This window comes from Nilaparvata lugens, chromosome 8, assembly GCF_014356525.2.
Source record: "Nilaparvata lugens isolate BPH chromosome 8, ASM1435652v1, whole genome shotgun sequence".
Taxonomy (NCBI): Eukaryota; Metazoa; Arthropoda; class Insecta; order Hemiptera; family Delphacidae; genus Nilaparvata; species Nilaparvata lugens.
Genome location: NC_052511.1, coordinates 25,772,975 through 25,787,942, shown reverse-complemented (window position 1 = coordinate 25,787,942; position 14,968 = coordinate 25,772,975). Strand labels below are relative to the sequence as shown.

Here is a 14,968-nt window from a genome sequence, read left to right as displayed (position 1 = left end):
GTAATAGCTGGTGTAGAGTTTAGAATGATCAAGAGCCGGTTTCCGAGCTCGGGATTTAGCTAAGTTCTAGACTTTCAACAGCTGGAGTCAGAAAATTGGCTTTCCGAAACGGGACCTAGTCGCAGTTCACGTTTAAATTAAATAACGAAAAACTAGAGAATTGAACACCAAATGAAATAGAGAGAAAATAGTGTAAAGTATCAGCTATTTAGAATTATTTAGGACTATTTCATTCCGTTGAGGAAAATCGTTTCCAATTATAGAAATGAGAGAATGAAGATTATCATAAAAACTGCTACTACGCCCCGTTTCGGAAGGCCAATTTTCTGACTCTAGCTGTTTTTTGAACTTAGCTGAATCCCGAGCTTGGAAACCGGCCCTTAAACTCGAGTTCTTGATATTCATATATTAAGAATAAGAAGCTGCATCTGCTACAGTTGTTCAAATATGTAAATTGGATCCATTCAAGAATATAGGTAGTGATAAATTGAAATAAAATTGAAAATCTGATAGATAGTCCTTTGAATACTACAGAAAAAAATATATCGGGCCCGTCCGGGATTTGAACCCGGGACCTCCTGCACCCAAAGCAGGAATCATACCCCTAGACCAACGGGCCTTGTTGGATGTGAAACATTCGTGTTTTCAGTTAACATTGTTGTTATTTGAATAGAGTAACACGTCACGTCAAGGCTAAAAGTGAAAGCAATATTACAGTGCTGTTGAGCAGGGAGTTGAGGCGATCACAGCTAGAGGACGCTAACGTTCTATTTCAATAATAATTATTATTATAGTAGAAGTAGCTGTTGAAAAAACTTCTCATACCGTTGGTAACTGTATAGTCATTGTATGCTTGAAGGCAATTCATTGAATCATGGCTTTATTGAGCTTATTGATAAATTATTTTCCTATAATTACATTGTCTGTCTCAAGTACGGTAATTAAATGTACATCTAGGCCTATGTACAGTATTATCAGTGGTACGTTAAAGACAGTGAAAGATGAAGAATAAACATAGAGGGTTCTTTGCATTAACATTTTAGAACAGTATGATAGTGGATAAACCAATATTTCACTTAAGAGATTGTTTAATCTATTGAAGGATTATACAAAAATATATCTTTCAGACCGCTCAGTCAAGAATGGCAACTTTCTTCAGCTGAAAGTACAATCGATGATGGCAAAGAATAAGATCGAACAAGGATAACAGGATCTTAAGAGAAGCAATAGGAGGAAGATAACCAGAAATGGAAAAAAGGAGGAGCATGATAGATGGAAATAGAGTACTGCACTGTTGCAAACATAATTTCAACTGATCGGAACTGGAAATGACATCTGAAAAATGAAAACAATGCACCTATTTTCTCTAATAACACTAGCTACATTTCAAGTTCACCAAACATAAACATTGCTTCTCGGTTCCATATAACTCGAATTAAACCATGAGAAATCTAAAAAGTTGTCCGAACATGAAATTGGAATAGAAAGGCGACGCAGCGAATTTTCCGCTTGTTTTTCAAGCTCACAATGTGCTTTGCAACTCTACGGGGATCAAGTTCTGTAATTCGAGATGACAGGAAGCCTGCTTACGTCAGCAAAACGGTGAAGGAAAGTTGAAACAGAATAAAAATATCCTGTTCTTGGAAGAAGAAGCTTTCCACTCGAATAGCCAGAAGCGGATATTCCGATTTTCCTGCAGCTTAAAAAAACAACAGAATAATAATATCCTCTTTTCCCCCTGAACCACTCAAAACAACTTCCACTTCCACAGTTTCTCATCTCTGCTTTCACAATTCACTAATTGAGGAAAATCGGGCAAACAATAACTTTTCCAGGTAGTGAGCACAAATACTTCTGAAGATGATCGGACGAATCTCCTCCTTGCAACAAAACTTCTCAAACAACTGATAATGTGACCTTCAAAAACTTTTCCATCAAAGATTACAATAGTTTCTTCTGCTAAATCTTTTCCAAGAATTAAGATGGGAATCGCCGACTTTCAACTCTTACATTGAATTTTTTATTACCTCTAACAAGTTCATGCATATTTAACAAGTCGACCTGAGAAAGCATTTAGTTGGATAGCAGTAGATAAACTTTACTCCTAACCAGCACGATTCCATTTCAAGAAATGATCCTGATATGGCTTTTGAGATTTTTTATCAAGTTTAGAACTCACAAGAGCAAAAAAATCAAGTCACTCATTTCATTGAATATAGAATCACCGTAAGTCATCACCTCATTAGCAATAATTGAAATTCCCGATATTTCTCTGTCTATCCACTCTTGAGACGGCCTATCTAATTATAGATTTGTATGCCATAGACTAAGGATCAGGAGTTTTAAGAAAACATCATCTTCTTTTTAGAACCATTGAGTAATTAAATGTAACACTTCGGATACCACATACACTTACCTCATTTTTGCTTTTACCAATCAACTTGAAAAATGATTACGATTATTGATGTATTCAGCATTTCTCAACTCAAGTCACCTGTTTCATTTACTGTTTGTAGTGTGATGATTTGATCCAATGGTGCAGTCAAAGAAAGATTATAGAGGGAAATGTTTGGAAGACAATTTTTGACCCCACAGTTCCTTTTAGGGTAGTGAGGAGGTAAACATATCAAAAGTCCCCACCCCTCCCCACTGTGCTAAGGGGGTGGAGGTGTTTCAAAGGTACCATTTTTTGGTTTCTCGCATATAACTCGTAAAATATGTATCTTACAGACATTATTGTTATATACAAAATTGAAGCTCACATAATTTCCTACAATATTTATATCTCAACTTTTCCTATATCTTTTCTAGTTTTCGAGATATCTGCTCTTGAAGGTGTGACATTCCTATTGTGTGACTAGTCCTATAATTGTGAGATACTTTGAATTAATTGTTCAAATAATAATAGAAAAACGTTTGAACAACCAACTCGTTGATACGTACCAGATTAACAATAATTCAGTGCAGTATCCATCAGTGAGTTTCCATCGAGCTACAGTGAGATTCATTTATAATGTCATCATTGGTCTGATGGGAACCAACATATTAAAGGAATGCTGAAAATTCAAAAAATCTCACTATTATTCTCATTTATCAAAATTCTAGTAGTTCTATTTCTAAGTCATGAGTTTTTGAGGTGGGAATCTGGGATATGGAAACAATTCTCTTGCATTTTAAACGTACATAACATTGAAGAAGCAAACATTTGACTATAGAAATATGAATACTTCATAACTGCAAACTTTGTGAAGACGTAGACCTTTGCCCCACTGGTTGGGTGACATTATATGAAATGGTGCTTTTGATATTTGCAAGAGCAGTTGCTAAAGTCCCTATTTTGCGAATAAATTCACAAAATATTAAGGCCATCCGGCTCGCAAAATTGCTGGGTTCAAACCACAGCTCTAGCTCAGTGGTAGATACATGAATTTTCCAAATATAATTAATCACCACAGGGTTCAATGACTGGTGATTATAGAAGTAATATATAATTAAATATTATATAATATATAATTATAAAAGTAATAAATAATTCTTACCGCTGCTTCCGTGAAGTTCTTGAAGAATACTAATAAGGAAATCAGAAAGATGGTTGATGACTGATTATCAGTAACCATGTATACAATAGAGAATGATGAAGACCAACTATAGTTTTTTCTAGTTGATTTTTAAAACGCTTGTCATGAATACAGGTATTCACCAATTTATCCTTCTGAAATTCCTTAGAACTTACAACGCCAGTTCTTGAAGCTCTCTGGATCCTTATATGATATAACTGGAACCTTATTATTATAATTACCAATGTATTTTTTCTGGCGGACCAGTATCACTATCATCAAAGGATGATGAATACTGAGTGCTCTTAATAAGATCGATATTAATTGATTTAATAATTTTATATGCTGCAGACGAATATTTCTTGGTACCAAGACAGCTCAAACTGTATATCACGAGATGAATTAGGATAAAATAAATTTCTATGATTTGTATGCTGATATAAAACACAACCCATAAAACAATATATATAAAATTTTCCTATATCCATAATTCAAATAAATCTTCAAATAAATTCTTTTCTAATATTCGAATAATTATCACAAGGTTTAATAGCATTCACAATTGTGAGCTTTAAAATTTATAAATATATTATACTTAATACTGATGCTTGGACTTCCAGTCAATTCAGAATTCTACAATTTAAAACCTGTTCGGTCTATAGATTTGATATGACATACTTTGATCAATTAGCAAATAATAATTAATAAAATTGATATTTATAAAATAAAATCTCAGGGTTTTTAATGAGTTCGTGCCGTGCATGGAAGTAAGCTTCCTACATATATCAAATAAATTCATAAAATGTCCTTATAAACTATATGATAGCACTTAACACGTTGCTAAATTTCCTTGTCTCAAGTTAATTTATATAGCGCTTTGACTAATTCTCCAACTCTGAACAGAAAGGCCTTATAACGAGCTCGTTTGATCTACCACTCACATTAATGATGTTCTTGACGGTCTCGTAGAATGAATTAATTATTTCCAATTATTAATTATGCAGGTCCCTTTCGTCTCCGCTGGGCTCGCGCATGGTCCAGGTTTCTTATAGATTTCTTTCCGAATTAAAGATATATTTATGGGAATTGATTACAATTACGAACTCTTCAACAACACTGAGTTCACAGATAAATTAACATTAATCACAAATAGTTTACATTTGGCTTGATAACTTTAAAATTTAAAGGAAGAAAGAACCCTGAACTCCATGTGCATCCTCTCAGAACGAGATCACAAGCCAGAAGAAAGTGGTTTCCAGAAAAAATTTATCTCTTCCTTGAACGATTTTTAAGCTTCTTTTTGATTGGCTTTTAATTTAGCAAACTCAATACAATTGGTTGCTTCAGAATCAGGGCTTCTTCAACTTTATAATAGAAAAAATAAATAAAAGTTTTTATATAAATAGATGGAGTGATTGTCTTAAACTATTTTGATAAATAAATCGTGATATACGATGTTAACATGTAGTATACATTTAATTTTTTATATGAGTTTTGTATACTCTTGATTTTCGTGCTTTTTAGATTGTAATAAATATTTTATACAGCAATAATAATTGTCCGTATTTCTATACATAAACCTTCCTTAATATATATAATTCATCTTTTGTGAGTAAACTTCATAATTCAACCTATACTGGTTGATCGAACAATCAGCTGATTCGCTAGGTATTGAATCAAATAACTATCAATTTATTCTAGATCGATTGATTCATTTAAAAGTGTGAATAAACAATTCTAACCTCAATGTACATGCAAACTTTTATTTTTTATAATCTGCCAATGATAAATAAGCCGCTTTATAATTTTTAATTCTGCCAATGGATTCTTATTAGTTGTTGAATCACAGTTATACTTGTTTTTTCTTATCATTTTAGATAATACGATTATTCTTTATCGCTAACAATATTCGATTTTATTTGAGTGGTTCTTTGACTAGGTTATCTTTCTTTTCCATTTTATAATTCTATTAAAATTCACTAGTTCATTTCAAAATATTTTGTGGTGCTAAAATACCACGTGAAAACTTCCATTTCCCCATTAAACTGCAATAATATTAAAATGACATGACATTGTATATCTCTTGACAAGTACCTAGAATTTTATTTCCTTCAGACAGCTATAAAACAGTGTTATTAGACAAGAGTGCAAGTAGTAAGTACTGTGGTAATGATAACAAGATTTACATCCAAACATTGAAATGACGAGGCTATAACTGAGTAAATAGCACTAGCTCTCTAATAAGGAAGTTGTTCTCCTGTTTAATTTGCTCACCTCATTCCTTGTTCTTTCTTGGTACCTCACAGTTTTCTTGGAACAAAATTCATATTTCTTCAGTTTTCCAGCCATTGTTCGCGAGAGCCAAGTTTTGGCTCTTCAAATGGAGAACAGACTTCGCGCTCTATTCATGCATTCGCCTTTTCATCGCTGCTGCACCACCACCCACTCATATTTTTATTCTTCCTCACTCTAGTCTTTCCCTTTTCCAATGTTTTTTCCTCACAATTAACGCGTCTCTCTCCGCAGTTTGCCACTTCAACTTCTTGCTTCGCTCAAGTTTGTCAACAATTAATCAAAAGTCACATCTTTTGTCTACTCTCATCGGCTATATTTTTTGTTCAGAATATTCACGGTTGTCTCTTTATTAGAGTCAGTGGTGGATATCAGAATTTCTTTCTAGAGAGGCGACTAATAAATGAGACCTCTTCATTCCTAGGAAGAGTTCTATTCAATTTAATTTGAAGTTGGAAAGTCTTGGTACTGGAAGCATGCAAGTTGGGATCTAACTTTTATCATAGGATGCAATACCAACCATCGCTTTCATTTTTAAGATCTATTGATTGATAAGACTTTGATTCGATGAAGATGATGACAGAATCATAGTTCAAATCCCAGTTATAGATCTCAAATCGCTAGTCTTGCTTGCTTTAGTAGATAATTAGCAATTAGGTATTGAAATGGAATGTCAATTAATCATTCGACAGTTATACGGCGTGAACATGTATTCTGGCATAATAGACTATTCTGAACGCTTGTATTTATACTAATAATATATAAACTGAATACCTTTATCATGAGTTTAATATTATCAGAAGAGAGTTACATGATCGCCCAAAAGAAAATAAGCCTCCTATCGTCACAAGTTGTCTTTACATGTACAGAAAAACATAACGTTTCAATTTAAAACAACTTTATGAGATTTATGACACCATATTGAACGAGTAATAACAATTGGATCAGAAGAAGAGATCAATATAGTAGAAATGGTAATATTGGTATAGAATATTAGTAGTATGTAGTTGTATTAGTAATTAATTAGCGAGCATGAAGTAATAAAATAATGTATGAATGAAAGAATGGATGATGATAACAGGAGGGCAATAATATTATTATTGTAATTATAGACTCAAAGAAATATATATATGAATACAGATACATATAAAAGTGATGTATTCATTGTCAAAATCGTTAATAAGTAAATTAATTATTTTCCCTACAACAAATTTGAATTAGTGTAATTGAATATGATTTAAATGAGAAGCTAACGTGTGTACATGTAATCAATAATTGCTATGCTATACAAATTCTGTAAAATTACACCTGTATTTATTGAATTCATCTCAATAAATAATAAAATATAACTTAATAATAAGATTGCAATTTTCTAGAACAGGTATAAATACTGTAATTTATTATCATATTTTTTAAGAGGAGCCTTTAATTTTAATCATTTAGAAGTTTAATATAGGCTACCTAAAACAAGTATATATTTTCACAATTGTTGCCTGTCAGAGCACATGGCATTTTACCACGTGGCGACTCTAGGGCAGTAAGGGTAGGCATGGTGAGGATGGCTCATAAATAAGGTAACAACTTGTGCTAGCTCTCTCAGTTCTCAGTAGTGCGTTCTGAGTGGAATTTTGAGTGTGAAGTGTCAAGTGTACCTGAACTCCAGACTTCAGAGGATTATAGAGCCCTGACTGAAAAAGTTCAGAAAGGTTTTGTGAGTTATTTATTTCACATCAATCCATATATTCTGATTATTAATATCTTATCCCACCAGCCTTTCAAGAAATCTCTAGTAGCCCACAAAGTTCTAAATTAAATATTTTTCAAATGAAATTTTGTCATGAACTCCGGTAACTTTCATTCAACATTTTGTTTTAATAACTACTTATTTTCCTCTGTAATCTTTTATTCATATATTTTTATTATTTTTTTTTGGCTCCTCTCACATAACATTGTGAACTTTATCATTCCAGATTTTATCTTCTAATTCATTTATTTAAAATATTATTTCAAATAGTTTGTTTAACCTTTGCTTCAAATTTTAAATTTTCTTTTTCTCAATAAATTTCCATTGTTATTCTACTTGGCCTTTCTCTTGTATCTACCTTACTCATAACCCTGTCGAGTTTCATTATCTCATTTCATTTCCATCAATCTTAGAGGGATTGATTGGCGCCGGGCATAATCCCAAGAAAATAGAGAAGAGAATTAAGATCTCTCTCTCTCTCTCTATTGTAAAATTACTTGGAAGTTCAATGCTGGGAGAATCACAAAACAACTTGACTTCAAACCCAGTGTCCTCATTTGAAATTGCTCTGCGATGTTTTCAAAGGTAACGACATGAAATTCAATTACCTTTATTACAGAGAATTTTTTCTTCTTCTATCCATGATCCATGATCTTCAATCATCTATCCTACACAGTACAACAGTTTTTCAATTCAAATCTCATTAGCTGATTCAAAAAGTAGTGAATTAATCCAAATAGATACTGAACTTTTTGGGACGAATAGTGTTTTTAGAGACGATAAATTCAATGACGACTAGTATTTGATGTGTACTCTTTTGTTGAGCGAAGTGAGGTCTACGATTCAAGTCGACGTCTTTGCATTTCTCTTCATGTTTATATATATATAAATTTGCAAAAAGTTAAGGCCGTCTGGCTCGCAAATATGCTGGGTTCAGACCATAGCTCTAGCTCAGAAGTAGATGCATGAATATTCCAAATATAATGAATCACCATAGGGTTCAATAACTGGTGATCAATAATTCTTACCGCTGCTTACGTGAAGATATTGAAGAATACCAATAAGGAAGTCAAAAAGACAGTTAGCGACTGATTATCAGTAACCATATATTCAATCGAGAATAATGAAAATCAACTATGGTTTTTCTAGTTGATCCTTAAAACGCTCGTCATGAATACAGGTATGCACTAATTTATCCTTTCGAAATTCCTTAAGACTTACAACGCCAGTTCTTGAAGTTCTCTGGATCCTTATATGATATATTGTAGACTTATTAATGTGAATATCAGTAAGATTTTGCTGGCTGAATAGTATTACATCATCAAAGGATGATAAATAATAAGTGCTCTGAATAAGATCAATATTAATTAATTCACTAATTATATATGCTGCAGAACAAGAATGTTTGATACCAAGACAGCTCAAACTGTATATCACGAGATGAATTAGGAAAATAATAAAAACTTCTAAGATCTTGTATGCTGACATAAAACACAAAATATATTCCCATAGAATAACATAGATAAAAATATTTCTTGATAAATATAATTTTCTTCAAATAAATAAATTCTCTAATATTTTATTGATTATCACAGGATTTATTAGCATTCACAATATTGTGAGCTATGAAATATTTACTTTATTAATACTGATATATGGACTTCAAGTCGGTTCAGAATTTAACAATTTGGAACCTGTTCAGTCTATAGATTTAATAGAACATACTTTGATCAATGACTAATAATTAATAAAAATAATAAATTTAAATCTCAGTGTATGTGGGTTCGTGCCATGCATGGAAATAAGCTTCCTACATAATTATATCAAATGAATTCATAAAAAGAGTTCTTATAAAATATATGATAGTGTTTGACACGTTGCAAATTTCTTAAACTTGAATAAAAATTTATATAGTGCTTTGACTAATTCCCCAATTCACTGGTAAATGCCTGCTAATGAGCTCATTAGAATAACTAGCACACTCACTATAATGATGTTCTGAAGTTCTTGTAGAATAATTAATCATCTCCAATAATTGATTAGCCGGATCCTCTCGTCTCTGCAGGGCTCATGTATGGTCCAGATTACATACAAGTTTCTATCAGTATTAAATATATATTTACGGGAATAAATTACAGTTGAGAACTCTTTAACAAACACTGAGTTCATAAACAATCAAACATTGAATACATATACTTGATATTTAAAAAAAGCGATTGGCTTGATATTTTTAAAAGATTAATTGGAAGAAGACCCTATCCTCCATGTGCTGCCGCATAGGTCGAGATCACAAGCCAGAGAGAAGCAGTTCTCAGAAAAATCTCATCTCTTCCTTTAACAATTTGTAAGCCTTCGTCTGATTGGCTTTCTAATTTTAGTAGAACATGATGTAATTGGTTACTTAAGATTCAGGGTTTCTTCAACTTTGTTGAACAAAGATAAATAAAAATTCATATATAACTAGCTTAGATAATAGCCTGTGAACATTCCAATAAATAAATCTCAATATATGAGGCTATAATGCGGTATACATTCAATTTTTTATGTGAGCTTTGTATACTCTTAGTTTTTCATACTTTTTTAGATTTCAATAAATATCTGAGTAACATAATAATCGTTGTTTTCTTATTACATAAACCTTCCCTAACATATAGTATATAAATTTTATGAGTAAAAGTATAATTTAATTCATAATAGTTGATTGAGCAATCAGCTGATTTGTTCGATATCAATTCAATAAATTGTCGATTGATCCAAGATCAATTATTGATGTATTAAATCAAAACAAAGGATTCTAACCTCAAATTGTACAAGCAATCTTTTTTTTATAATCTGCCAATAATAAACGAGCCGCTTTATAATTTTATTCCTGCCAAAGAATTCTCATTACAGCATAATTATAATTTTGCATGGTTCTCTTATCGCTTTATAGATAACATGTGTACTCTTTATCATAAATAATATTCGATTTTATTTGAGTGATACCTTGACTAGGTTATCTATTCCTTCGATTTCACAACTCTACTAAAGCTTAGTTATTTACTTCAAAATTATTTTATGGTGCCAAGACACGACGTCATAATATATATGTTTACGTTTATGTTCCGCATTCACGGTGGAATGCGGCAATAGATTTTCATGAAATTTAACAGGTATCTGACATTTGACATCTTTGAATTTCGCGTCGACGTATATATACGCTATGGTGTTTTGTAATTTTGCATTTTCAGGATAATACAAAAGGAAAAATAGTCTCCTTCGAAAGCCAATATTACCGTAAAAATCAGACTGTAGAATTATTCGTCATTATCAGCAGTCGAGTGGATTATAAATCGCATGCAATGACGCATGCAATTAATATCTAAATGTAACTCAATGAAAAATCAGCTGTCGTGAGGACTATTAATTGCAAGCGATGAGGCATGCAATTGATAACACGAAGTAGCATATTATTTTCTCCCGCCTTTTTTCTGCTTTCAACTCGATAAGCTTCTGATTTTTAATCACATTACTATTGCTATCTAGTCTTGAGACTAATGAGCAAATTTTATCAAACCTAATTTACTAATTGTATATAATATGGACTACAGTGAAACTCTCTTTAGAATTTCTTACTGCTACCTACTAATAATTATTATGTACATCTATTAACTGTACTACTTAAGCTAGATTTCACTCAATCACTGCTCTGCTTTTTCACTAGACACCACTTTCACTGCACACCAATTCAAATGGTTTCCTTCTTTTCAGTCTCCGCACCAACCCTCCGTTGTCTAGCAGCTGGATTGCTTCGACGTTCGTGTGTTGGTGGAGCCGTTCTTCATGACTTTCTGCATACCTTTGAATCTCACAGGATACCATGTTGACTCCCAGGTCCCTATGGATGTCGCTGTTCCGCACATACCAGGGAGCATCAACGATGTTTCGGAGCACCTTGTTCTGGAATCTTTGTATGATGGTGACGTTGCTCTGTTTGGTGCAGCCCCATAGTTGTATTCCATAGGTCCAAAGAGGTTTGAAGATCTGCTTGTAGAGGAGCAATTTGTTTGGTATTGAAAGTGATGAATTTCTTCCAATAAGCCAGTAGAATTTCTTGTATTTTATGTTCAGTTCTTCTTTTTTCTTTTTGACATGCTCTTTCCAGCGAAGCTTAGCATCAAGAGTCATACCTAGGTATTTAGCTTGATTTTCATGTGGTATATTAATTCCATTGATGTTGATTGGAAGGTACACAGCTCTCTTGTTGGTGAAGTTAACATGAATCGACTTTTCCTCATTGAGCTTCATTCTCCACTTTTTGGTCCAGTCTTGTATCTTGTTGACAGATCTCTGAAGCTTCGCTGTTGCAATACCAACATCACTGTCTACTGCTAGTAGGGCGGTGTCATCTGCGAACGTGGCTGTGGTATTCTCCTCCAAATTAGGGATATCACTAGTGAAGAGAAGATAAAGGACTGGTCCTAAAACACTTCCTTGCGGAACTCCTGCTTTTATCTCTCTTAGATCAGAATATGAATCTTCATATTTGACTCTAAAGTACCTTCCTGTCAAATATGATTGCAATATTTCTGTAAATTGCTTAGGAAGCATTTTCTTCAGTTTATAAAGAAGTCCCTCATGCCATACTTTGTCAAAAGCTTGCCCTATGTCGAGAAAAACTGCTGAACAAACCTTTTTTTCTTCCAAGCTCTTCTCTATTATATTAACTATCCTATGTACTTGATCAATTGTGGAGTGTTTTTTTCTGAAACCAAATTGATGATTAGGAATTAATTGCTTTCTCTCAATTATTGGCTTGAGTCTACTCAACAATATCCTCTCAAACAACTTTGATAACACAGGTAACAATGAAATTGGTCTGTATGAAGCTACTTCATGTGGTTCTTTTCCTGGCTTGAGTAACATTATAACTTCAGCTACTTTCCAGACTCCTGGTACAAATCTGAGTCTGAATGAAGCATTCAGGATGTTTGTTAGCTTGATGAGTGCTTTCCTTGGTAGATGCTTCAGGACTAAGCCAGTTATCAGGTCAAATCCTGGAGTTTTCTTAGCATTCATAAGTTTTATTTCCTTTCTCACTTCTTCTACTGAGACATTCATTAGTTCTTGATTTTCCTGCATGATGTTACCTTCAATTTCTAGATCTTCTTGAGCTGCAACGTTTGGCTGGAAGACATTCACAAGATGATCAGCAAATGCCTGTGCCTTTTCTTCATTATTCTTGGCCCATTGTCTATTCAGTTTCCTAATAGGGGGAACTTGTTGGATGGGTGTTTTTATTTTCTTAGAAGCCTTCCATAGTGAGTAATCAGTGTTGCCTTGTCCTGTCAAATTACTCAAGTAACTGTAGATTGATTCATTTTTAATAAACTGTATCTCTCTTTTCAGTTCCTGTGTGAGAGTATTCAGTAATCTTTTATCTTGAGGAGAACGTGAATGCTGCCACCTCCTTCTAGCTCTTCTTTTCTCTGCAATCATTTCTCTTATTTCCAATGGATAATTATTTTCTACTGTTCTTCGTTTCCTAGTCTGCGGAGTATTACACCAGGCTGCCTGTTGTATATCAGTAACAAATTTTTCCAGCTCCTCATCTATTTGATCTGCAGTTGTTAATGGTGAATTCAGGTTAATTCTTTCCTCCAACACTTGCTGAAAGCCATCCCAATCTGTATACTTATTAACTAGTGTGGGATAATTATTTTGTTTTTGTAAAATAGTGTCACTCAACTTCAGAATAATTGGAGAGTGGTCTGAATTGAGATCAAAACTTTCCTCTACTTGCAAATAGTTTACTGAAATGTTTTTGATTATGAAAAAGTCTATGAGATCAGGTATCTTACTTGTATCTGTAGGCCAATAAGTTGGTTTTCCAGTTGAAAGAGATTCACATCTTGACTCTCTTACAGCTTCGTAAAGTACCTTGCCCTTATGAGTTGTTAATCGTGATCCCCAATGAATGTGTTTTGAATTGAAGTCACCGCCAAGGATAAATCTCGTTCCCAACATATCAAACATTGATAGATGATCTTCTTTTCTGAATGAATATCGAGGAGGACAGTAGACAGCTGCAACTACAAATCGATAATTAACTGCTTCCACACATACTCCTATCAATTGAATTCGTTCAGTTTCTAATTTAACGTGTTCATTATGCTGAATGCTCTCTTTGATTATGATTGAACTCCCCCCTCTCGCAACATTGTTGGGATGTAAGGCGTGGTAGGTCCTGTAACCTTTAAATTTTATGTAGGACTGTTTTGTAAAGTGAGACTCAGAAATGAGACAAATATCTTCATTATCTATGTTTAGAACTGCTTCCAATTCCAGTTGTCGTTGTAAGAGTCCATTTGCGTTCCATTCCATTATGTTTAGTGAACGAATCATTTTGGTTTTTGTTGTCTATTATTGTCTAATTTCTCGATGCGAGATTGAAGGGATGAAATTATTTTCTCTTGTTTATCAAGTTTAGATAAGATGAGCTGTAGGATTTGTGAGGTGTCTTTTACTTCTTCATTTTTCTTCATCTGCGATTTATTTTCTTTGGATACGATTTCGGCGAAAGTCATTCTCTTTTCTGTGGGCCTACTTTGATGTTGAGTGGGCCTACTTTGAGAATTAGCCACATTCCGAGCCTGAGAATCGACAACATTTTTTGATGTTATATTCTTACTGGCTACCCTACTTGAGTTACGTATTTTTTGTAACTCAATTGCTACAGAGCAACCACGGTAGCTTGCAGGATGAGCTTCACCACAATGAATGCATTTCGGTAGTGCTTCACTAGGTTTCGTACACTCCTTTGATGCATGTTTTCCAGCGCACTTCACACATCTGGCCTCCTTGTTGCAATAAGCCTGAGTGTGGTTGAAAGCCTGGCAACGCTTACATTGAGGTATTAGATTAACTTTCTTCAATGCTTCAACTTCTACTCTGCAACCCAGAATATGTTTAAGTTCAAAAACCTTCTTAACATTCTCTTCTGCGCTGAACGAAACCATGAACATGTCTAATGGTTCTTTAGTTTTCCACTTCAACTTATTCACTACATCTACCACTAGCAATCCCTTAGCCTTTAAGTCCTCCATTATGGATTCTATACTACAGGAGTGATGAAGTTTTTTTATCATCACTCTTATGGGTCTCACCTGTTTGTTTTCATACGAGTGCCAGTTGAAACCATCGTTGATTAATTCTTTTGTAATATTTCTGTACGTTTCTGAATCTACTGAATTTACTTTGAAAGTCTCTCTACTCAAGAGCTTTATTCTAAATTTTTCATCTGAAGTCACTTTTTTCAAACTTTTATGAAGAGACTCCAGGCTCTTTATACCATCCACTATGATTGGTGGCGGTGGCGTTTCTTTCTTCTTGTTCT

General features: G+C 33.5%; 1 protein-coding gene and 1 non-coding gene across 5 annotated transcripts in view; one reads left to right on the top strand and one right to left on the bottom strand.

Annotated features, from left to right (window-relative positions):
- The window catches only part of LOC120352669, a 357,141-nt gene that overhangs the window by 116,214 nt on the left and 225,959 nt on the right, over nucleotides 1-14,968 (top strand). The gene's annotated exons all lie outside the window — the stretch shown is intronic.
- On the bottom strand, nucleotides 548-619 carry Trnap-ugg. The gene has a single exon. It is a non-coding gene; the product is annotated as a tRNA-Pro (tRNA).